Here is a 23,926-nt window from a genome sequence, read left to right on the forward strand (position 1 = left end):
TTGGTTGAAATCAATGCATAAAACTCATCCAAATGTGGGTCAGATGATAGTGGTATCGCTGGAATAAACTTACCAGGATGCATTGTTTTAATGGGTGCTCATTTAGTGGCCGAAGGAGTTATGTTCAGTTTATCCTCCGCCACAAGGGGTTGTATTTTCCTTGGTGTAGTGGTTAAATAATCACCAGGTTGTGATGGATCGTTCCAAGGGTTGGCGATTTCATAATGAGGATGGTATTGAGTTCCGCTGTATTGTTCTGAATAAGGAGTAAGTTGTGTACTTCCCTCTCTCAAAGGGGAGCTCAGCCCATTCACTGTTTCGTATCTCGTAGAACAGACTGCATCTTTAGATCTAGTAGGTACATAGGTACGTTTGGGGCAGCGGACAGTAGAGTTATTAAAGTTCCTGCTGTCTCCAGTTGAGCATTCTATTAAGGATAACGTAATCAATTGGGAAACATCCCAAGGTCCTGTTAGGTACTCAAGATCTCCTGCTGTCTCCGTTGCTATGGATGTAGAGGATGGAGAAACTTGGGATTGCTTATCTACAGATTTTGAAGTAGATTTCCCCATCCTATGCTGTTTAACCTGAACAAAATATTTATCCAATGGAGTCGCAATTGAGGGTTTAGAAAATACTCTTTTAGGGAAGATTCTCCACTTATTCAGAAATTTTCTCATCCTTGCCAAGGATGCAGGAATTAGATCATTTTCAAAAGATAATAGTAACTTCAGCACAAGGGGTTTCCTTGTATGCTGCCTCTCAAATTTCTTAAGGTCCACAGATTCCTCCTCAAAACCCAGCAGCTGCGCCAAAGATTTTTTGATATTATGCAATTTATCCCAGCGACAAACATTATGTCCATCCAGAATGATAATGAGTTCACTCTGGCAGGGTTGGAAAATATACCCTGCACCAGATTTAGCAGACAAATCATCAGCTATTGGGGAGCAGCAAATGGTATCTGCACCAGTGATTACTGTCTGAGAACATGCTTCAGCAGTAGCAATGGGTTTAATTTGCCTTGTAATGTTATTCAATTGATTTACTTGTTCATTAATCTTATCCAGTTTCGCATTTACTGTAGAAAATCTCTGAAATAGGCACAACAAGGTTTCAATCATTAAAATAAAGGATTTTAGATTGGGGTCGGAGGCTGAGTCAGCTGCTGCCAGGTTCTTTAGCATTGTATCCACTCCAGTGGTACCATTCCCAGCCAGTGGATTCACCTGTGCGTGGGGCGTAAGTGGTGAGGGAATTGAGATCCCAGAGATAGACAAATTCAAGGAATCCTCAGATCTATTAGCATTTCTATTTCCTGGATTGATCTCATTTATCTCATTTAACATACATATTGGTGTCTGTTTCATAAGAAAGGAATCTAGCTTTGTTTGCGTATACGCTGTAGTTCGTTTGACTTCAGCTAGAGAATCGTGCAGCTGTTTCTTGTTAGATATGGAGTGTTTCTTATTACCAGTTATCTTCCTTTTAGTGCACTTCTTTCTCATTGTTTGGGCTCGCTTCATACTTGCTGTTTAATTATCTCCTCTGTTGGTCATATGCTGTCAAGGTCAAACTTTTAAACAGTCCCAAATCTTATTCAACCATCCACCGTCCACCTCATCAAACACGGACCCCCCGGTAGCAGGCTGTCTGCCAGCCGGTCAGCTTCAAACTTCGTATCTCAGCCTTGATATTACAGTATTCTTCAAAGTCCAGGCTCCTCAGCAACCCCAATTTGCTAATGTTTACAGCAATACTGTTAAGGAAGATTAAAACCACAAGTAAGTCTTTAAAAGATTAAAATACAGCTCACAACACGCTCCTGCCGCTGGCTTTCAGGAACGCTTGTCTGCTACTACCGATGACGCTTGTTGAAGGCCCCCTGAGAAGTTTCTAAGTTTCCCATCATGGTTCCTCAGTACCTAGTCTGAAAACCCTTGCCAGTAGCTGAACAGCTGTAAAAAGAGATTCATTGAGGAGGATAGTGCTATTGGAGGGGAAGGGTGGAGGTGGGGCCGTAGCTCAGTGGTGGAGCATCTGCTCTGCATGCAGAAGGCCCCAGGTTCAATCCCTGGCAGCACCTCCAGGTAGGGCTGGGAGAGGCCTGAAACCTTGGAGAGCCACCGCCAGTCCATGTAGACAATACATGGGTGAATGACAACTCTGTATGGATGAATAGATGGGGGAATGATCTGACTCTGTCGAAAGCAGTTTTCTATGTTCCTAATGACTGCTAGCCGTTACAGCCAAATGCGCCTCCATATTCGGGATACTCCATGCCAGCGGCAGACAGGGAGATCTCTTGTCTTCGTGCCCTGCTTGTGAGCTTCCCAGAAGTGCCATTTCCCCTGTTGGAAAGGAGGATGTGGGCTTTAGGCGGACCTAACAGGCTTGTTCTGAGCTCGCAGGGCTCTGCTTCCATTCTGAAATACAATCCCCGGCCTGTAGGTTGTTCGATCAAGGAGCAAGCAGTGCCTGTTCCAGACCTTCTGGAAACAGAGGGCAGTCCTAAGGGACACATTTAAAAATGCTGTAAAACGAGCATGCTGGTACAAAAAAGAGGGCAGGGGAGACGGAGGGGGACGTGCTCTCTGGGCTGCTTGGTCTGTGCCGATCTCTGTGTGTATGGGATCTATTCATAGAAGCTGAAATTAAAGGATGTAGTTGGATGCTGTTGTGAACCAGCCAGTCCGACAGCTGCGTTGAGTTTGTTTTTCAATTTCCCACTGCCTTTCTTGTTTATTAGCTGTGACTCTGAGGTCAGAATTAAAACAAACATTTTAATGGCAGCATTTACGAGGCTGGCAACGGGCACCCCAGGCTTGGCACTGTGATCTGGACCGGGACCGTATGGGTGGTGCGGGGCTGTCCCTCTAGACTTTAAACACCGTCGCAGCTTGAGAAACCTTTCTGCACCCCCATTCTTAACCCCTCACCCCCGCTCACCAGAGTACATTGCTTATAAATCACAGAGCTGATAAGAATCTCACAATCTGGACTTTTTAGTTACGTTCAAGGAATTGGCTACACTTAAATTTTGTTTGAGGGAGCCCTAGGAAGGGAAAAATAAATGTCGATGTGAATGCTTTAATAATTTTTTAAAAGGCTTAAACATTTGAATGATTTCCTTTGACAGATATATAAGATCTACAAGCCTCGTAAAAAGAATTAAATCGAGGTTGAACATAGGTTATGCACTCTTGCTCCTAAAAATGGATAAGGTCTGTGCCAAAGTTACTTCTCTTTCAGTTTTGGGGTTGAGAGTATTTGTCTCGGGGAAGAGGGCAGAAATATTTCCTGTTATAATCTTTTTTCAATCCTGCTTGCTGTCATTGTTTTTCCTATTTACTGTTGGTTTTATGCAGTGTTTTCCTTCAGATTACTGTCTTCTTCCTGGGTTAGTCACATGGGAGATCATATAGTAAACAGAACAATAACAGAAAAAAATGACAGATTTGGCTACCTGATGATATAGATCAATGAGGGCAAACAAAGCCAGTTTAGAGTGAAGGCAATGCGTCTGGAATTGGCCAAGCCTTTTGAAGCAGTCTCTGAAACATCCCTAAAAGGGGGCGCTTTTCAATAGGATAAACATTTTCATTTTGGCGTGGCTATTTTCATCTGGGTGTGTAGTCAGCATTTTGTTCTCCAGCTCTAGCACTGATGTTTTTTAAAAGAGCAATACTGTTTAAGAATAATGTTGATGTTAAGAGATTTAGAGTTGTGTGTGAGATACAATGAGTTAATTCAATCAGCCTCGCAGTTCTATAGCTGATAAACTAAGTTTAGGTGGCAGTGCTCCTATATCAAAGATAGTGGTCACAATCCTCTGGGAAGTTCTCCTGCACAGATCTTATTGAAATGAGTGGGAGCTGTCCAGTTATATGGGAGCTACTGTGCATTTGAAAAAAAAAAAACACCTTTTAAAAAACCTCTTGTGAATCAGCCTCACGTCATGATGTTAACTGTCACTCTTGCACATGGCTGCCAACTCTGGCTCCTTGCAAAGATTTTCAGCTAACTGAATCTATTAAAACAGAAAATGGAGATAATCCTGTTTGTTTGTTTGTTTGCTTGTTTGTTTGATTGATTGATTGATTGGAATATTTATATACCACCCAAAACATACATCTCTTGGTGGTGCACAACAAAACCCCCCAATACAAATTGAACAAAATCAAATATGATTAACACATTAAAATCGTTTAAAACCCAACATTAAAAGTATCAAAACTATACATCTAATTAAAAGCCTAGGTGAACAAATGTGTCTTCAGTGCCTTTTAAAAAGTTGCCCGAGTTGTGGAGGCTCTTATTTCAACCGGGAGTGCATTCCAAAGCCCAGGGGCAGCAACAGAGAAGGCCTGTCCCTGAGTAGCCACCGGATGAGCTTATGGCAACCATAGACGAACCTCTCCAGATGCTTTCAACGGGCTATGGGGCTCGTGGTGAAGAAGACATGCTCTTAAATACCCAGGGGCTGAGCTGTTGATTTGCCATTGGTGCGAGGAACTTGGACACTTAAAAAACAACAACCATATTATTGCAGGAGTATCTTTGGAGGACTCTCTCTCTCTCTCTCTCTCTCTTTTATGTCTTTGGGTGCAGTTGCACGTGTTTTCATCATCATCATCATCATCATCATTATTATTATTATTATTATTATTTTTACATTTATATCCTGCTCTTTCTCCAAGGAGCCCAGAGCAGTGTACTACATACTTGAGTTTCTCCTCACAACAACCCTGTGAAGTAGGTTAGGCTGAGAGAAAAGCGACTGGCCCAGAGTCACCTAGCTAGTTTCATGGCTGAATGGGGATTTGAACTCGGATTTCCCCGGTCCTAGTCCAGCACTCTAACCACTACACCACGCGTGGTATCAACTGAAGAGGGAGGTGAAAAATCCATTGTGGCTTCACCCTGAGAATCTAAATGATGCCCAGTCTGACTGGAAATAGTTTGTATTTTTCTTTGGGACTTCCAGTGGCTGGCTGGGCAGGTCACACCTAGCTGACTCTGTACCCAGAAGGATAGTTCTGCCTGGCAACCGATGAACTGCTTTGGCAATATTTGGACAAACCCAGCTGCCTACGACTATGACAAATGCCTAGAACAGCAGGGGGCAGGCATGTCCTTCACCGCTCCCTCCAGCTCTCAGTTTTGGGGCCCCCAGCTTCTTCAGCAGGCTGTCTACTTTCCCCAGACTTGGAGCAATCGGACATGTTTGCAAACCACCTGGGAGGAGAGCGCAATCTAGTTTTCAACGAGTCGAGGGTTCAAGCTGAATCGCATTCATAAGGATCAAAAGGCGGGAGGAATCTTTTCACCCGGGCTGACCAGAAGTAGCAAGGGAGGCTTGAGGCCTGGAAGGTGATGCGGTTTTCTCAGCAAGTGGAACATCTCCACTTTGCTTTCTGGCAGCGTGACCCAGGGCATGGGCTTGCAACTGCATGTTCAGATGACAGCTCCGTGTCCAAAATAAACCCTCCATCCTGAGTTGACCTTGGAATAGCCCACGTCCTCTGGCACCGTCTTGCATCCTCGGCTGAGTCACCGGAACACCAGCCTTTGATTTGCCAAACTGTGACATACTGAGCGGCATTCTTCCTTTCTGCAAGTTGGCAGTAGTTTGAGTGCCACCGTCAATATCTGCTGCAGTTGCTGACGCAGACGTGAAACTAAGGATGTGCAGATCTGGTCCCTTGATTTCCGCAGATATTTCTGCCTTCTCACCCCACAAGGCTAGGACGTGCACCAGTAGGCTTGCAGGTTACCTGCTCACCTGTATGCAAGGACTACATATGTCCCCAGTGTCAGCTTTCTAGCTACTTGTGGGAGCAGCTTAACCATCCTGAGGTGTAGAAACCATCCATTTCTGAAAACTTTGGCAGAAAGCTGGGTCTTTTTTTATTTCTTTTTTGCTGTGGCTGTTGATATGCCGAAGAGCAAGACTTGGACAGCAGACAAAGGGGCCAGTAGCACTTTATTTTCTGGGCTAGTTGTAAGGCCAATGAGACCACAAGACGCTGAAGATGTAGGTTGGGGGAGACAGCCTTACCTTCTCCGTGCCATAGCATCCAATGCAATGCTCTTGTAGTCCACAATCTTTAGCCATTGGTACCATCTGCAGTCAGGGGGAAGATGGTTCATAGTCCTTATTGGCAATGTCTACTCCCCTGGAGATTCAGCTGGGATCTTACAGCATCTGCCTGTTTGCATGCAGAAGGTCCCAAATCCGCTCCCTGGCAGGATCTCCAAGATAGGGCTGAGAGAGTTTCCTGCCTGCAACCTTGGAGAAGCTGCTGCCAGTCTGGGTAGACAATACTGAGCTAGTTGGACCAAGGATCTGACTCAGTATATGGCAGCTTCCTATGTTCCTAATATCAGATTCCCATTGAACTGACATTAGGCTGATCGTGCGAAGAGTCCCTATAGCGGATGGTTTCAGTGTCAATTCTGGCACCTTTGCCATGGAAGTAGCTGTTAGCAGTAGAAGCAGATTCCGTCTTCCAGTGGCAGAAGCAATATTTCAGCTTTCAATTTTAAATGCCCAAGCTTAACCCGGAGCTATAAATGTAATGACTGAGTTAAACATTAGTGCAGCAGTAGATAAACATAAGTTTCATATTGCCGCTAGCAATGTTCCCGTGGCCTCCCTCATTTAGCAGCCCCGGTGTGGATTGAATCGAGGGCTTGAATGTTCCTCAGTTTCAAAATTTTGGGTAGAAACTAGTTTTGCTGGTGCAGAAATTCCACCCCCACTGCCCCCAAATAGTCTTCAGATTATTCACACAATCACTTTCTCTTGACTCTTCTTGTTGCCATTGTTTCCCTTCGTGGTGGCTGCTTTCTCTTTCCTGAATTCATTGTTTCGGTGGTCCAAACCCATTCAGGGCTCTCCCAGCAAACTGGAGGATGCCACAGTACCGCTGAGCTGACCAGATCAGGTTATGTTGCCACATGGGAAACCTGCCTTAGATCGGGTCAGAAGATTGGTCCATCTAGCTCAGTATTGTCTGCCTGGACTGCCAGCAGCTTCTCCACGGATACAGGTAGGAGTCTCTTCCAGCCCTATCTTGGAGATGCCGCCAGGGGCCTTTCGGCATGCAAAGCAGATCCTGTGCCACTGAGCTCCAGCCCATTTACAGCCCATATCTTATAGGACTGCCATGTAGTCTCCCATCCAATGCAAACCAGGGTGGACCCTGCTCAGCAACGGGGACCATTCATGCTTGCTATTGCCAGACCAGCTCTCCTCCCTGACTCCAACCCTGACCGCAGTCTGAGAGCCTGCCATTGAGCCAGCAAGCCCCCCAAGCAGGCCACTCGGGGCCAAGGGCCCAAGGCAGCGCCCATGAGGCCCTAGCCTGCTACAAAGCCAGCCTCTCCTCCATCACCCCCCCCCCAATACCAGCAGGCCGGTGCCGCTAGCAAGCTAGGGAAGAACAGCTTGAAGGGAGGAGGAGAAGCGCCGGCCTCCAGGCATCAGCCCCTTTCTCAGCGCTTCCTGGAGATGCTGCCAGGGATCTCAAGGGTGCTCTCCCCTTGCGAACTGTGGCCTCACCTCCATGATCATCTTACCAAGCAAGTGAGAATGTATACAGTGTAAATGAACTAAGCAAACATGTTTAGCAAGGAGAGCTGGGGAAATACCAAGAAGAGGTGGCCTTTTGGTTTGTTTTTTGACACTCCGGAAAATGTTTCTGGAAAACTGAGTTGTCTGGGTTTGAGCAGAGGTACACTTGAGTCATTTGAGAGCCTGGACCTCAAGGCCTTTGGAGGGACCCCCTCCCCTGCAAATTAAGCATCGTCATGCTCGGCCGGGTGACCACCCGGGACAGACTAGAGAGGATGTGGGGACCCCCAGAGGCTGTGGAGGCCCTGGACTTCGGCCCGGAAGTCTAGGGGTAAGGGCGCCTCTGGGTTTGACTCCAAATTTTAATAATTGTGTCTAGAGGTATATGTTTAACCGAACACTTTGCAAACTTTGACTTCAGTCCCAAATGCAGTTATTAGACAGTAAGCCTTACTGGATGCAGTGGACGTTGCTTCTCAGCAAATGTGCGTAGGGCTGCACTGTTAGAAGAAGATACATTATTGGGCTTTATCTTGTTCAGAGTCTGCAAAGTGCTGGTTTAAACATGAATTTATTACAGGTATATCCCACCTTTCTTCCATGATGGGACTCAAGGTGGTTATTCCTTGGTATGAGTGCAGTTGACAGCAGGGGTGCTCTCTAAAAAGTAGTGCATTAACCCAGAGACAATTTAAAGTTAAATGGTGCAGCTCTTGATTTGTCTGCAGAAGATCCCAGACGTCTCCTGTGAAATAATAATGCTGCTTAACATCTCCAGTTAAAATGCAGGGTTGAGAAATTGTGCTTGGAGAACTGCCCAGTAAAAAAAGAAAATTCTGGTCTGGATGGACTCCTGGCCTGACCCAGCTCCATGGGTTCCTTTTCATCCCCCCTTGTGCCAGATTGCCAAATGGCTATTCCAACGCTGAAGCATTTAAAAAGCAGCTTCAGGGCTTGGTTTAGAGAGTGGCTGATATGGAAACTTTCAGAATAACTACCATATGCACCTCGCGATTGATTGCAAAGGAAAGAGACACGTTCAGCTGAGAAGTTAAAGTAAACTGGGAAGTTTTGGTTCGCTTTCAAAGAGCTGAATGTCCGATAAATACCTGTTTTCTCTGTTGTAATTTAGTAAATAATTGATCTTCCCTTCCACAGGCGTCACTCCTGCCAGCCAAGAGCTGTGAAATGTGACACGTCTAAATTTTAAACAGCTATCCCCTCTTTGGCTCAGAGAGAGCTTTTCCACCCATTAATAACAGGGAAAATTAATGTTAGGCCTGCAGTAAAACAGATTAAACGGTGTACCCCTGTGGATGCCTGACTGCACCTCTAACAGAGCTGAAATTCCTCTGGTTAGTTAAATGTGGTATATTGAAATACGATGGTGGTCTTGGGTTAATAGTTAAAGAAGTTTAAATTGGAATTTTCTCCGCAGAAGTGTTTTCTCATTTATCAGAGTAAGTGGGCAGGCAAAAAATGGTTGGTTAGATCGCTTGGAAGCCCCAATAATACCGCGTGGATTTAGCAAGCCCAGTTTTGGGGTTTTTTGTTCCTTGTGCATGATATAACGCTTGTGTTTCATTAAGCGGTTGAACAACTTGTGTTTGTGGGCAGAAGGTAGGCAGCAGGAGATGTTTGTAGGACGTAAGGATTGGTGTGTTCAAAGCCACGCTTTCTGTCAGTTGTACTCCCAGGATCCCTTCTGATTTCCCCCAGATGTATCAGATGAAGAGATCAAAGCCCTACAGATTAGCCATGTCCGATATTTGCACAGGGTCTTTGTAAGTGTCGGTGGCTGCAGGGGTCCCGAGGGTTCCTGTATCGCATACAGATTGGTGCAAGCAGAGAGTGGCCCCATTCTCTTTATGTAGATGAGGATGTCAGGCCCTTGTGCCACCAAGGGAGCTTGATCTGAGGAGGGAACTGCAGGCAGTTTGTGTTAGGACACACAGCCCAGAATCCTCCTGCCCTGCAGAGTCAGGTGACACCAGAGGCCTCCTTATCTGATGATAAGGCTCTCTGATCTGCTGCCTTACCCTCAGTGTTTGAACTTTGTTACCGAAGGAGGCCCCCAGACTGCTGGCCTTTTACCTATGGGTTGCCTGACTGACTTCAGTCTGTCCGGCATCTGCTTGTCTGCCCATGATAATGTCGAGCCTGTATAGATTAAATCGATGATGTAAAACTGCCTTCCACCAAGTCAGACAATTGGTCCATCTAGCTTAGGGGTGCACAGGCTTTGCACTTCTGCAGAGGTTGGCCTACAGCTCCCTCAATCCCCAGATTTGGCTACTGTGGGTGGGGATAAATGGTAGCTGTAGTCCCCCCCCCACAAAACAACAACAACAACACACAGCTGGAGGGCCAAAGTTGTGCAGCCCTGATCCAGCTCAATATTGTTTGCACTGGCTGGCAGCTAGACCTAGAGATGCTGCCAGGAGGTGAACCTGGGATCTTCTGCATGCAAGGCTGATGTTCTGCCCTGAGCAATGGCAGTGCCTGACAAGGGATCTCTTCATCCATAATGGCACTTACACGTCTTGCACAGCCCCCCCCCCCCGCTGTAAATGGAGTATCTTCTGCTCACACAGAGGTCTGTGTGTCCCTGGGATCCCCTATATCTCCAAACTTCTGAAGTCAGGGACTTGGACTTGCATCTCTTTGCACAACTGCTAATATCCGGGTGTACAAAGCCATCATCTCAGTGTCATGATATGGAGGAGAATCTTGGGCAGCCCCCCTTCCTCAAAGGTGATATCATTTTGAAGTCCATGCAGTCTTCGGCACGTATTCGTCAAGGAATACGGAACTTGGAGATGGAAGGCAAGCAAAGAGACACAAATTCCCAATGGCTGATTGAGCATAGTCGAGAGAGATGGAGGTAGAAGCAATGGCAGCATCTTGGACATTTTGTATGTAAAGGAGCAGCGAAATGAGCCCTCCAAGGAGCACCACTTATAAATGGCTCCTGGGGAAGATCCAGCACCCGCTGGTCAGGCCATGTGAAAAAAGATCTAGAGAACCAGGATGCTAGTAAGGCCAAGAAAACAGAACATATGAGCACAGGAAGCTGTCTCTTACGGAGTCAGACTGTTGGTCCATCTAGATCAGTTCTGCTCTAGTTCAGTTCTGCCAGTCTACACCAGTTCCATGTAGTCTATATCAGTTCTGCCAGTCTACACTGGCGGTGGCTCTCCAGGGTTTCAGACAGGGGTCCTTCCTGTCTCTACCTGGAGATGCCAAAAAGCAGGTGCCTTTGCCACTGAATGGTGGCCTCTCCCCTTCGTGCCATGGGGGATTATCAGTGGCTGGAAGACCTTGTGAATGAGGCTGGGACCCAACTTTGTTGGACATGCCGTGTGATGTTCATGGCACATAAGGCTGTGTGCATATCCTGTGATTCTGCAAGAGCACAGAAACCCCAAAGAATGTGGGTCGGGGTGCAGAATCTAGCTTCCTGAGGACCCCAGCTTTTATTTTAGAGGAAATTTCCTTATGGGCCTGCAGATAAGTTTAAAAGTGTGCGCGCCATTCCTGCTGACACCTCTGAAAGGCGAGGGGTGTCTGAATAACATTTCCAGTTGTCAGGACCAGAGCTTCTGTGGCTTGATTCTTTCCCCTGCTAACTGAGCAGAGAGGGACCTTTTTAGTGGTGATTCTCTTTATTGAGTAGGGGGAGAACAACTGGCCCTATCCGGCACCAGCACAGCATTCCTTCAGTGGCTGTTGCTGGTGTCTATCTTATGTTTCTTTTTTAGATTGTGAGACCTTTGGGGACAGGGAGCCCATGTTATTCATTTACCTTATTTCTATGGGAAACTTTTGTTGAAAAGCAGTAAATAAATATATCTGTCGTATTCGTATTGCGTAGCTTTACAGAGTGACATAGTCGGATTTGAACCCATACCCCCAGATGGAGAACAGAACTTTCATCTCCCCAAAGCATGCTGGAGTTTACAATAATTCCAGTCCAGAGGTGCTCTGTATCCAGAGTGACTGGATAACCCAAGTGACCTCAGGACAGGCACATGGCGGAATTGCCAACCTCCAGAAGAGGCTGATTGGAAGGAGGTGAAGTCAGAGCGGCGAATCATGAAGAGATGCAAGGTTGAGAATGCTCCTCATTCTGCTGCATCTCTGCACTGGAAGAGACTGATGCAGCCACATGTGATGATTCTCTGGAGAAGAACTGGTCTTGTGGCAACAAGCATGCATTTCCCCCTTTGCTAAGCTGGATCCACCCTGGTTTGAATTTGAATGGGAGACTACATGTGAGCACTGTAAGAGATTCCCCTTAGGGGATGGGGCTGCTCTGGGAAAAGCATCCCAAGCTCCCTCCCTGGCATCTCCAAGATATGGCTTCTCCTGTAACCTTGGAGAAACCGTTGCCAGTCTGGGTAGACAATGCTGAGCTAGATGGACCAATGGTCTGACTCAGTCTATGGCACCTTCCTATGTTCCTGTGTTCCAAACCTGCAGCCAAATTACAGCTGCCAGTGGAGCCCAATAGGAAAGAAGGAAGGCTAGATCAGAGAATCAAGGAAAGGCACAGCAGGCAGCTCCTTTGTGGGTGGTAGGTATTTTGGGCTCACAAGATAATTAGACTACTGATTTTATTACTTATGGCACATGAGCAGTTCACTCACAGCATGGCAGCATGTGATGGGAGACGGTTTGGAAACGGCTGCTTGAAGGACACCTCCGTCAAGGGGTCGGGCCTGTCGTCGAACTCTTGAGTGCAATTAAGCAAGGGGCCTTCAAGGTGCAGGGTGGCCTGTGCCTCTTCCCTAGAGAGCGGCACTCAACGGAAACCAACGGAAACTTTTCCTCACGGAAGCCTGACCCCAGGCAAAATGGCTTGCATCCTGTCGTCACGCCAATATCATCAACAGGCCTGCAATTAGAGAGGTGTTATAAATAGGATGTACCGGAGATGTTTGAGCTGTGTTGGTTTCCTAAATTATTTTTCTTCTTCTTCTCTTTCGCCTCCCCCCCCCACTTTTTTTTTGTTGAGGGACAGCAAGTACCCAGCTGAGATTTTTCTACCCTCTAATTTTGCCTTCTTGGGTTAACCAACTGACGCCTAGTTGCAAAGACTTATGTTACTACATGGCCACAGAAGCTGTCGCTCGCCGGGCTCCAGGCCGCTTGGGTCCTGGAGCCTCTCTGCATCTCATCAGCAACTTCGATCCCACCCTCCAGGCCAACCTCATCTATCAAGGAGAAGAGGGGAGAGGAAGCTCCCAAGTAAACATACAGCCATGCCTCAGCTCCTAATCACTCTGGGCTTCCGCTTGCAGGCCCTATAATTAGAAGTTCTTCTCTTCCTTGTATTCCCAGTTGACGCAGATTCTTTTTGTGGCTTGGCACCTCGTGGAGGGCGTGGGTTTGCTTGATGGTCAGGCCAGTGTCTGGTTTAGTCTTCTGATACTGCAGAAATAGCTCTGTAGCCACAATCTACATCTGTGCCCATTTTTCCTCTCATGTATATCCCCTCTGTGTTTGCCACCCCCATGCCACTTTCTTTCCTGACTTTGTCCTCCGCCGAACAGCACGAGCAACCGATTGGCAGTTGTAAATGGAAGCAAACGAGTCGTCCCTCCCCGCCCCGCAACAAATTAGATGTAATTTGGGGTATTTTTGGGGTGGGGACCTTATCTTCCGCACAAAAGGAAGGATATTCATCCCTTCTGAATGGAATCTTTCCATCTCCTCTGCAGATTCGAGAAGCCGTTATTGCTGAACTTAGTTTGCACCCTTTGCGAGCAGCGTAGAAAAGTCCGCAGAGCGATATCGGCTGTTTGGTTCATAAATTCTCACTGAGTTTGTTACATGTGCACAAGAATTTGGCTTCAGATGTTATCTGCTAAACGAGGATTAATGCCAGTCTGCAAAATGAGCAGGGAAGCCCAGGCAATTCTTTCTTTCCCCCCGTGCGTGGCCATTTGTTCCAAAAGCATATTGGTAATTCGTGTTATGGATGCAAGTAGATGTAAAGGGCCAGGGTAGTAATGGACGTGGTCTTGAGCTGTGCTTCCAACAGCAGTCAGGCTCTGGCGTCTTCCCTCATTCTCTTTCTGCTGCAAGCAGGGATGACTCTAGAACAGGACTGCTCAACTTCGGCCCTCATGCAGATGTTGGCCTACAATTCCCATAATCCCTGGCTATTGGCCACTATGGCTGGGGATTATGGGAGTTGTAGTTGAAAAACAGCTGGGGCAGGGGGCCTAAGTTGAACACGCCAACAACTAGTTTGGGGGAGCAAAGGGGTGGCAAGGAATGCCACTGGGGGAGTGAGGATTTGGCTATGCATTAAACATTTCTAGAGGTCAGGTAATTAATGTTATTAGTTGATTTACCTTATTAATGCGACTTGCTTGAGATTTTCAGATATATTCAAAACCGGGGCCAGGTTCTTCTTAGAAAACCCTGTCTCTTTGGATTAGGCCAAACCTTCCGATCTGCTTTCCAGGCAAGTTTTCTATTCCTGCCCAAGATCATGTGGCAGGCAGGACTGGGGTCGTGGGGCGAGAAGTCAGTACCAGGCTGGCTGAAATCTGCAAGGGAGATGCCCTTGCACTCCCCTGCACACGTGGTCTCACTCAGCTCAGGGGTTGGCTCGGCTCCCGGGAGGCTGGAGGCGTCTCCTCCTTACCTGGCTGCTCTGGCTTCCGCTGCTGCTTGTTCCGGGGTAGAGGAGGGAGTGGATGTGGCTTCTTCAAGTAATGGAGTCCTTTTAAAGCGAGTGCCAAACATGTGTGGCTTCCTAAGGCGTCTGATGGGCTGCTGTGGGAAACAAGGAGTTGCCGGACTAGAGAGGCCTTGGTCCTGATCCAGCAAGGCGCTTCTGAGGTGCCCTGTGCTGCACTTCCCCAACTGTTCTGCCTGTCCCCATCCTATTCCTTCTCATGCCTTACAAGCGATGGTGGAATGAGCTCCTTATTGGTTTGATTTAATTTGATTGATTGATTGGCATCTATATTCCTCCCTATACCCCATGGTCTCTTCACCTCAAGCCAAGCATATTTCGCAGGGCTAAAGCCAGCCGCCACTGACCCCCCACCCCTTGCTGTTACTGCCACACTAGCTGGGATTGAACTCCTTTCTTGAGAAGCAGCCATTTTAAGAACTAGCTGTTTGTAGCGTTGGTAGGGGGCACCTTTGATTGGCCGTTTGCAGATGTCCCTCTTTGCGCTCTCTCGCTCTCTCCACCCTTTGTTGTCCTATGGGTAGTATGAATGAATATCTTTACTGCAGTACTTGACCAGATATTCAGCATTATAGTACAGAATTTACATTTGATACAGTTGGTGCAGTCTGTCAGTTGTCATAGTTACATTTAGATAAAAGAAGTTTGCCTAAGCTAGGGACACAGCCTTGCCTAACTGATAGAGAGATCTTTCCACAATACTTGATGAATCTTGTGTGCAATGGCACAAAATTTAGCAACATAAGAAGTAACATATAAAGTCTTATCTGCAAGAAGATAGGTTACATCAAAATCAATTGGTCTTCCTTGTAAGTTCTCTAAAAGGGGTAAAATCAACTTGCTACATGGAGTGCTATAAAAATGCAATAGAGTAGAATATGAGCCAAATTTTCAACTTCATCTCATCCACAAGAACACTTATGTAGGTAATAGGGTATCTTTTTATATCTCTCTTCCAACCAAGCTGATGGGAAAACATTATAACGAGTGAAGGTAAAGGGGCTCCGATGGATTGGACATTTTGGATTATAAAAATAGCTCGCAGGAGCTAAAATTGCAGTGACCCACCAGTTCTTGATGCAGTTAGTGATTTGATATCTAGTATAGGTTGTTCCAAGATTAGATTAGCTTGATTCGATTCCAAGATTCGATTAACCCCACAACAATTAAAGATTCAGAGGAGAGTCCGATTGTATGAAGTTTTCCCATTAACTTTGATAGCCACTTAGAATGGCTCTGATCTTCCAAATCCATTTGGATAAAATTGTAGCTTTAGCCAGTATTTAAGGACTGCCAATCACACTCTGCTCTTCACCTTATTCACTCCAGCCTCAAGGCCGAGTTGGATATGCCTTTTGGCATTTGAAGAACTGCTCCTAGAAATTTGGTGTGAGCAACCTCCGCGGGAGTAAAGTTCGAATACAGGCCCAGTTGGGCTCCAAAGAGCAACTGGGCCATAGACTTGGCTTGAAACCACTTAATAGCTGCTGGGATAAATTGTCCCCCTTTGGAACGAGAGAACCTTGAGATCACAGTAGTACTTTGCTGCACTGTTTGTGTTATAGATTCTAAGTGCACTAAGCATGTAGTATTGCGGTATTTGTGAAAGGAACAGAACTTTAAGAATAGGGCAAAAGGGGGAAGGAGAGGGCAGGTGGAGAATGACTTCTGGCTGGCAGGATGGTGTCAGCAGGGTTATTGGGCCAAAAGTGTCTGCGAACAGGAAGCAGTTTTAGCCAACTATATTTTCTCTTCCTGTAAGAGACCTTGTTTTGTTGAACCTCCTTCTATTCACCAGACTCTTTAATCTCTGAGAATAGACTTAGTCATAAGTCATAATCTCTGAGAATAGACTTACTCATAAGTCATAAGCAGTTCTTCAAATGCCAAAATGTCAATAATTTGCTAGCTGTTTTGCTCCCATGTACTCTGTATGACATCACTTGTGGCTTAATAGCAAAAGTGAAAGAAATTACAAGAATAAGTACAGTTTCCTTTCCTTGGAAATCACCAGGATGCAGCTCTTTAATTGCCCCGGAGGGACAGGCTCTTGACCATTCTGCTGGCCTTAAATGTATAATTAGATTTGTCCCCCTTTTGGGAACAAGAATGTACACATTTGGGGAACGTCCTGCAATAAGGTGGACCACACATTGTTAATCTGACCCTGAAGTGTGTCCAGAATGAAAAGCTAAAGCAAGGTAGCTGTGTTCTGCGTTGAGCTGGGATCTCAATTTCTACCAGCTCCTTCAAAAAATGCACAAAGCCCTTCTGCTGTTTGGGAGCCAAAGTGAGAAACTCAAACAGCCAGGCCTCAAACGCTGCAACCAAAACTCCTCAGAGAGAAGTAACAAGAGATGGAAAATAGCACATAAAAGATAAATATATATACATGTGTGTGTCTGTGCCTGTGTGAAAGGAGGCGGACGTTCCAAAACCTTGGTGATTAATTGCTTGGAATAACAATGTGGAATATATATTTCAAAGATGCGAATAATCTTATAAAAATGTACTTGGGCACATTGTACATTACTGCAGCCTGGCGAGAGTTGTAGATCAGATGCAGGGAAGGTCTAAAGGAGTCTCTCTCTTCACTTCCTCAGACCAGCTGCTCTTGCGGTGCAGGGCTGCGATCCGGCTGGGGTCTGAGTGTACGCAGAGCTCGCTGACCATCGTGGTAACTCTCCAGAAGCCTAGTGGCCACGGTGAACGGCTTCTGAATCAAAACCCAGCCACCCTCCTTCTCCAGACAAGAGGATGGAAGCGTGGGATGAAAGCAAAGGAGTCACGTTGCTCAGCTGGCCCTGAATAAATCATCTTGGTGTTGCAGAGCATGTGCAAACTGAGCCAATGGTTGGCTTCAGACTCCCAGGTGCCCTCTCGGGGTTTCCGGGAGAAGTAGTGGAAGGAAGGGAGGAGAGCTGAGCCAGCATGAAATGTCCCCTTTGGATAGGGAACTCCATGGGAGCCCTGTAAGATATTGCCCTTCAGAGATGGGACCGTAGCTTAGTAGAAGAGCATCTGCTTTGCACGCAGAAGGTCTGTGGTTCAATTCCAGGCAGAATCTCCAGGTAGGGCTGGGAGAGATTCCTGTGTGAAACCTTCAAAAGCTGCTTCCTGTCAGTGTAGACAGTGCTGAGGTTGATGGATCAATGGCCGGACTCCCTATGCAGTAAGATCTCAGGGCGAGGAGCTGGAATCACGGTGGGAGGAACTATTCCTGCTTGACTGGAGAGCTTTGCTAGGAACTCCACAGTCCTGTCCACTGAGCCCGCAGGCTCTGCTGTCTAAATGCACCCCACAACCGCCCCTAGGTGTCACCCTTTGCCTCAGACTCCATCCGTGGCCTATAAAATACCACCCTGTGCTGCCGGGCTCCTCTCCCTTTGAGAGTGTGCGTTTTGGAGGACCTGGCACCCATGCAGAAGGGGCATTGGAGCACAGACCAGGAGTCCCGACTGATCTTGGCCATGTTCTGGAAACCTAACCTGGGAAGTGGTCCTTGTCCACATGTAACTGTGCCTTGGACTGCAGCCCAGGTTAGCGCGGGTCCTCGCTTAATAAAATGCCTCTTGTTCACACACAGTGACACACAGCAGACTTCTGCATTAGCCAGGCGTCTGGCCAGATCGGATACCATCCATCTTTCTGTGGGAAAGAAGGCACCTTTTTTCATTTTTCCCCTTCCCCAGCTGCCGTATCACTGGCCATCTCTTTACCCTTTCAGTGAGCAAAGCGATTACTGTTAAAATCATTAAAAGGCCAGGAGAAGAAATATCCGTGTATGAAGCTGAAATGTGGCACGCTGCATGGATAAAGTTATCGCCCCAGATATCCCAGCACGTTTGGCTTGCTCACGTTGCGGGTTTTAGACAAAGAGCACACATGGGTAAAGCTGCTTCTCCAAGCAGGGACGAAAGGTTCATTGGTAGCTTTTCTGTCCGTGGAATGTTAGGAGAGGAACATAGGAACAGAGGAAGCTGCCATATACTGAGTCAGACCATTGGTCTATCGAGCTCAGTATTGTCTTCACAGACTGACAGCCGCTTCTCCAAGGTTGCAGGCAGGAATCTCTCTCAGCCCTCTCTTGGAGACGCTGCCAGGGAGGGAACTGGGAACCTAGATGCTCTTCCCAGAGTGGCTCCATCCCCTGAGGGGAATCTTTTCCAGTGCTCACACATCAAGTCTTCCTTTCTTATGCAACCAGGGCAGAACCTGCTTAGCTAAGGGGACAAGTCATACTTGCTACCACAAGACCAGCTCTCCTCTCCAAAGGATGCAGCTTTTCACTGTTGATCAATTTATCACAAGAAAGGTCTTCAAAACACATTGGGAACTAGGGCATAAATTACCGTTGCTCCTTGTTGGCTTGGCTTGTTGCATTTTTCATCCATGTGTACATCACTTGATTAGCTGAGGACTCGCAATGTGTGAATGACCTCTATTGCAAAGATTGTTTATTGAGTGAAATGGATTTCCATTGGTGACATTCCATCTGGGACAGCTCATTCACACATGTGAAGCAGCATTTGCTTGGTTAATTACATACCTTGCATTAAAATGCACATAGGAACATTAGAAAACTGCCTTATAGTGAGTCAGATCATTGGTCTATCTAGCCTAGTATTGTCTACCCAGACTGGCAGTGGCTTCTCCAAGGTTGCAGGCAGGAGTCTTTCCCAGAAATGCTGCCCGGGATTGAACTTGGGATCTTTTGCATGCCTGAAAGCTGATGCTCTTCCACTGAGCTATGGGCCCATCCCCTAAGGGGAATATCTGACCATGCTCACATGCAGTCACCCATCCTCATGCAAACCCAGGGAGTCCCTGCTTAGCAGAGAACACTCATGCTTGCGACCACAGGACCAGCTCTGCTCCCAATGGGGGCCGTGGGCTCTCTCCTTGGAGGTTGCCTACGAAAGCCTTGAGAGGCATCTTCAGAGAAGGGGGAGGGCTGCATTTTGACCGATGAAATCCTTTCCACTGTGACCCTCAAGTGCCACCAGCATTGTTACAGACACAATTCCCTGCCAAGAGAGGGACTCCGTGCCGTTGCATCTTTTTACAGCCTCCGTGAAAATCTTTTCCGTTCTTGTATCAAGCCCGAGCTTTATAGGGGTGAAGTGGGCCCGTTTTCCCTGGCAGCGCACCTCGCCTGCCACCCAGTTGAGTCAGCTGTCTGCCATGTGGCAGGAAGGACAAGGAAGAGCCCTTTAATATGGGTGGCCCCCATCAAACGCCTCCAGATTTCCTCAGTGGATACATTTAATGGTTTGGATGTATGTTGTTTGAAGGTTGCCCACTTTTCATTCCAGGAAAGTGTGCTGGTGTGTGTGTGTGTGTGTGTGTGTGTGTGTGTGTGTGTGTGTGTGCGTGTGCGCGCTCTTTCTGACAGAGTGACTGAAAGTTTGGGTATTTAGCACATCTTGCACGTGGCTGGATTCAGCCAGTTCAGCCCAGGCTTGTGCAAAGTCGGTCTGTCTGTTTGCCTCTCGAACAACCTCAAGCTTTTCAGGTTTGTTGAGGTGGAGGAATCAGGTGCTCCAGTCCTTTCCCCAGTCCCATTCGCACCCCAGCATCTGGGATGAGAAGCAGGGTTTCCCCCTTCTCAGCTGCATCCCGGGCCCCACTGTTGACTTTGTCCCACTGAACAAAATGGTGAACTGGATTTGTTTTAAGAAATGTCTTTTTTTCCTTTTTCTTTTTTGGAGGAACTCATACGGATGCCTTGTGGGTGGCTTCCCAACATGGTGTGTGTGGGGGGTGGGTGGGTGTGGGTGTGGGTGTGTGGAGTGGGGTGGTAGTGGTTGCTGTTTAAGCGCATTGCCAAAATAAGCATGGAGTCTGCAAATGGAAAGTGGTTATCTGGCAGATTTCCTGTGGTACACCAAAGAAGAAGTCTGGCTTGACAGATGCCTCAAATATGGCCATTAAGAAGAATTTTCTTGCATTCACTGGGGTGTGTGTGTGCGTTCATGCATGCACCATGACTGAATAAATAAAATCTCTAGAGGACCTTTTTTTGTGTGTTTTCCAAACTTTCTGCCTTGGGGAACCCTTTGCACTTTGTCTTGTCTGCCATGAAACCTCTGTAGGCTCGTTCACATGATTGTAATTGGGGCCAGACAAGCATTCTACCCTGGTTTGGGAGCTGTGCATGCTCCCATTTTTGTGATGGCGTGCACAAGAAGCAGCAAGGTCAGAGAGGGAGAGAAGAGCTGGGTCAGACGACGATTCCACCTACCTTGGCAAGGTGCTGGGTAGGACAGTGCCATCCAATGCCTGCACTTGAGTGTGAGTGTGCACGCACGTACGCACGCACACACACTGCTTATCAATCCTGTTTGTGGGATGTGAAGGCTTTGTGGGGCAGAAAGGCAGTAGCATACTGGCATTTTGTGTTTCAAGAACCAAAAAACAGCCAGCGCAGCTGGTCAGCCTGCCTGAACTTAGTACAATTTAAAGCACAGGAGGGGTGTTTGGCTCTTCTCCTTAAAGACATGCTAAGCGGGGGGGGGGGATGGGGGGACACCCACAATTGTCCTGTAAGGAACATCATCAGTTGCACTTGATGATTCACAATGCAGTAGCTGAAATGACACATAGCAACCCAGGAAGCTGTCTTCTCCCGAGTCAGACCCTTGGTCCACCGAGCTCTGTATTGTCTACACCCGGGATTCTCAACGTTGGGTCCCCAGATGTTATTGGACTTCAACTCCCATAATCCCCAATTAAAGGCCACTGGGGCTGGGGATTATGGGAGTTGAAGTCCAGTAACCTTTGGGGACCCAACGTTGAGAATCCCTGGTCTACACTGACTGGCAGTGGCTCTCCAAGCTTATAGGCAGGCGTCTCTCCCAGCCCTGGCTGGAGATGCTGCCGCCAGGGAGGGAATCTGGGACCCTCTGCATGCCAAGCAGCTGCTCTGCCATGGAGCTACAACTCGATCCCCATCTTGTGCCTGTCTTCTTTTGTATGCCTTTCCATATATGTGTGCTACTCAGCCAACCAACCAACCTTTATTGTGTGTTCCTAGACCAGCACAAGAATAAAAAGCATACAAGGGCGTGGATAAGGAAAAAACACTGTATGCTAGAGGAGGCCGGCCCCTAAAGGCCAGCAACTCTAGTGCACATGTGTGGATGCTAAGAAGGAAACTTTCCATCCACATCACCAGCAGGAATAGCAACCTCAGATGGTACTTAGAAATGGGCTCTTATGCTGAATGCCCTATCAAATGCTGCTCAGGCCCCAAAAGCTGCCCAGGACCCATCGCTTTCAACACTGCACACTGTGCATGCATCCATCTGGGCAGCAAAAATGGCCCCCCAACTCCCGAGACGGGCCAGCTGCTGGGACAAGCTTGGTAATACATATTTCCATGTGAGGCCGTTGGTGCGAGGAGTGGGGAAGGCCAGGGAAAGAGAAGGAAATGATGATTCTTTGGCTCTGTGGAAAAGGGGGGGGGGGAATTCTGTGTGCCAGATTCAAACAAACAATATGAAGAATGGTTTTCTTGGGCAACGCCAACAGCAATTTTGTCCCTTTCAAGAGTCACAGACAGCTCACTGAGTCTCTGCATGGTAATTACGTTGTGTGTGGAGTCTAAATTCAGGGGCGGAGAGCAGGGAGGAGGAGGAGGAGGCGGTGGTGGCGGCTTGCGAGCCTGGCCTCGGCGTGGAGCTTGACACGGCTCAAACCAATAATCCATCCATGATGCTCTCTGCTTTTGCAGCCTTCTCCCTTGCCATGGGATGTGTGGAGTCCCTGGCAGAAGTGGGTCTCTAATGTGTGCGCTTTCATGTGCACAGTCGGCCCTCTTTCCCAGCCCCCTGCCCACAGTTTTTGGAGCAGCTCAAAATTTGGCATCTTGATAACCTCCACTTCCTTTTAAAATAAATGAGTTAGGGCTGCAAGCTCTAAATCAGTTCAGTGGGGAGCTTAATCCGCTGAAGCTTCAGCTGAATACATCACCTACCCGGCAACATTTTGGTGATAAAAGCCAGGACCGTTTCACCAAGGGTTGCTTCACGAGCCCCACTCCAGCACAGTTGTACCCGATATTCACATTTCTGGTGTTCCTGCTCCATCTGCCTAAATGTACTGATTTTGCAGTACTTAAAACTCAGGAGGGTACCAGAAAAATACAACTGGCCAACCATACAGGTGAAACTCGAAAAATTAGAATATAGTGCAAAAGTTCATTAATTTCAGTAATGCAAATTAAAAGGTGAAACTGATATATGAGATAGACACATTACATGGAAAGCGAGATAAGTCAAGCCTTAATTTGTTATAATTGTGATGATCATGGCGTACAGCTCATGAGAACCCCAAATCCACAATCCCAGAAAATTAGAATATTGTGAAAAGGTTCAACAGTCTAGGCTCCAGGTGTCCCACTCCAATCAGCTAATCAATCCATAACACCTGCAAAGGGTTCCTGAGCCTTTAAATGGTCTCTCAGTCTGGTTCATTAGGAATCACAATCATGGGAAAGACTGCTGACTTGACAGTTGTGCAGAAAACCATCATCACCCTCCATAAAGAGGGAAAGCCTCAGAAGGTAATTGCAAAAGAAGTTGGATGTTCCCAAAGTGCTGTATCAAAGCACATTAATAGAAAGTTATGTGGAAGGGAAAAATGTGGAAGAAAAAGGTGCACAAGCAGCAGGGATGACCGCAGCCTGGAGAGGATTGTCAGGAAAAGGCCATTCAAAAGTGTTGGGGACTTCCACAAGGAGTGGACTGAGGCTGGAGTTAGTGCATCAAGAGCCACCACACACAGACGGATCCTGGACATGGGCTTCAAATGTCGTATTCCTCTTGTCAAGCCGCTCCTGAACAACAAACAACGTCAGAAGCGTCTTACCTGGGCTCAAGAAAAAAAGAACAGGTCTGTTGCTCAGTGGTCCAAAGTCCTCTTTTCTGATGAGAGCAACTTTTGCATCTCATTTGGAAACCAAGGACCCAGAGTCTGGAGGAAGAATGGAGAGGCACACAATGCAAGATGCTTGAAGTCCAGTGTGAAGTTTTCACAGTCTGTGTTGATTTGGGGAGCCATGTCATTTGCTGGTGTTGGTCGACTGTGCTTCATTAAGTCCAGGGTCTACGCAGCCGTCTATCAGGAGATTTTGGAGCACTTCATGCTTCCTTCCGCAGACTAGCTGTATGGGGATGCTGACTTCATTTTCCAGCAGGACTTGGCACCTGCCCACACTGCCAAAAGTACCAAAACCTGGTTCAATGACCATGGGATTACTGTGCTTGATTGGCCAGCAAACTCGCCTGACCTGAACCCCATAGAGAATCTATGGGGCATTGCCAAGAGAAGGATGAGAGACATGAGACCAAACAATGCAGAAGAGCTGAAGGCCGCTATTGAAGCATCCTGGTCTTCCATAACACCTCAGCAGTGCCACAGGCTGATAGCATCCATGCCACGCCGCATTGAGGCAGTAATTGCTGCAAAAGGGGCCCAAGCCAAGTACTGAATACATATGCATGCTTATACTTTTCAGAGGTCCGATATTGTTCTATTTACAATCCTTGTTTTATTGGTTTCATGTAATATTCTAATTTTCTGGGATTGTGGATTTGGGGTTCTCATGAGCTGTACGCCATGATAATCACAAT

General features: G+C 47.2%; 1 protein-coding gene across 18 annotated transcripts in view; it reads left to right on the forward strand.

Annotated features, from left to right (window-relative positions):
• The window catches only part of BCAS3 (BCAS3 microtubule associated cell migration factor), a 535,871-nt gene that overhangs the window by 141,833 nt on the left and 370,112 nt on the right, over positions 1-23,926 (forward strand). The gene's annotated exons all lie outside the window — the stretch shown is intronic.

The sequence above is a fragment of the Hemicordylus capensis genome, chromosome 12, assembly GCF_027244095.1.
Source record: "Hemicordylus capensis ecotype Gifberg chromosome 12, rHemCap1.1.pri, whole genome shotgun sequence".
In the NCBI taxonomy this organism is placed as follows: Eukaryota; Metazoa; Chordata; class Lepidosauria; order Squamata; family Cordylidae; genus Hemicordylus; species Hemicordylus capensis.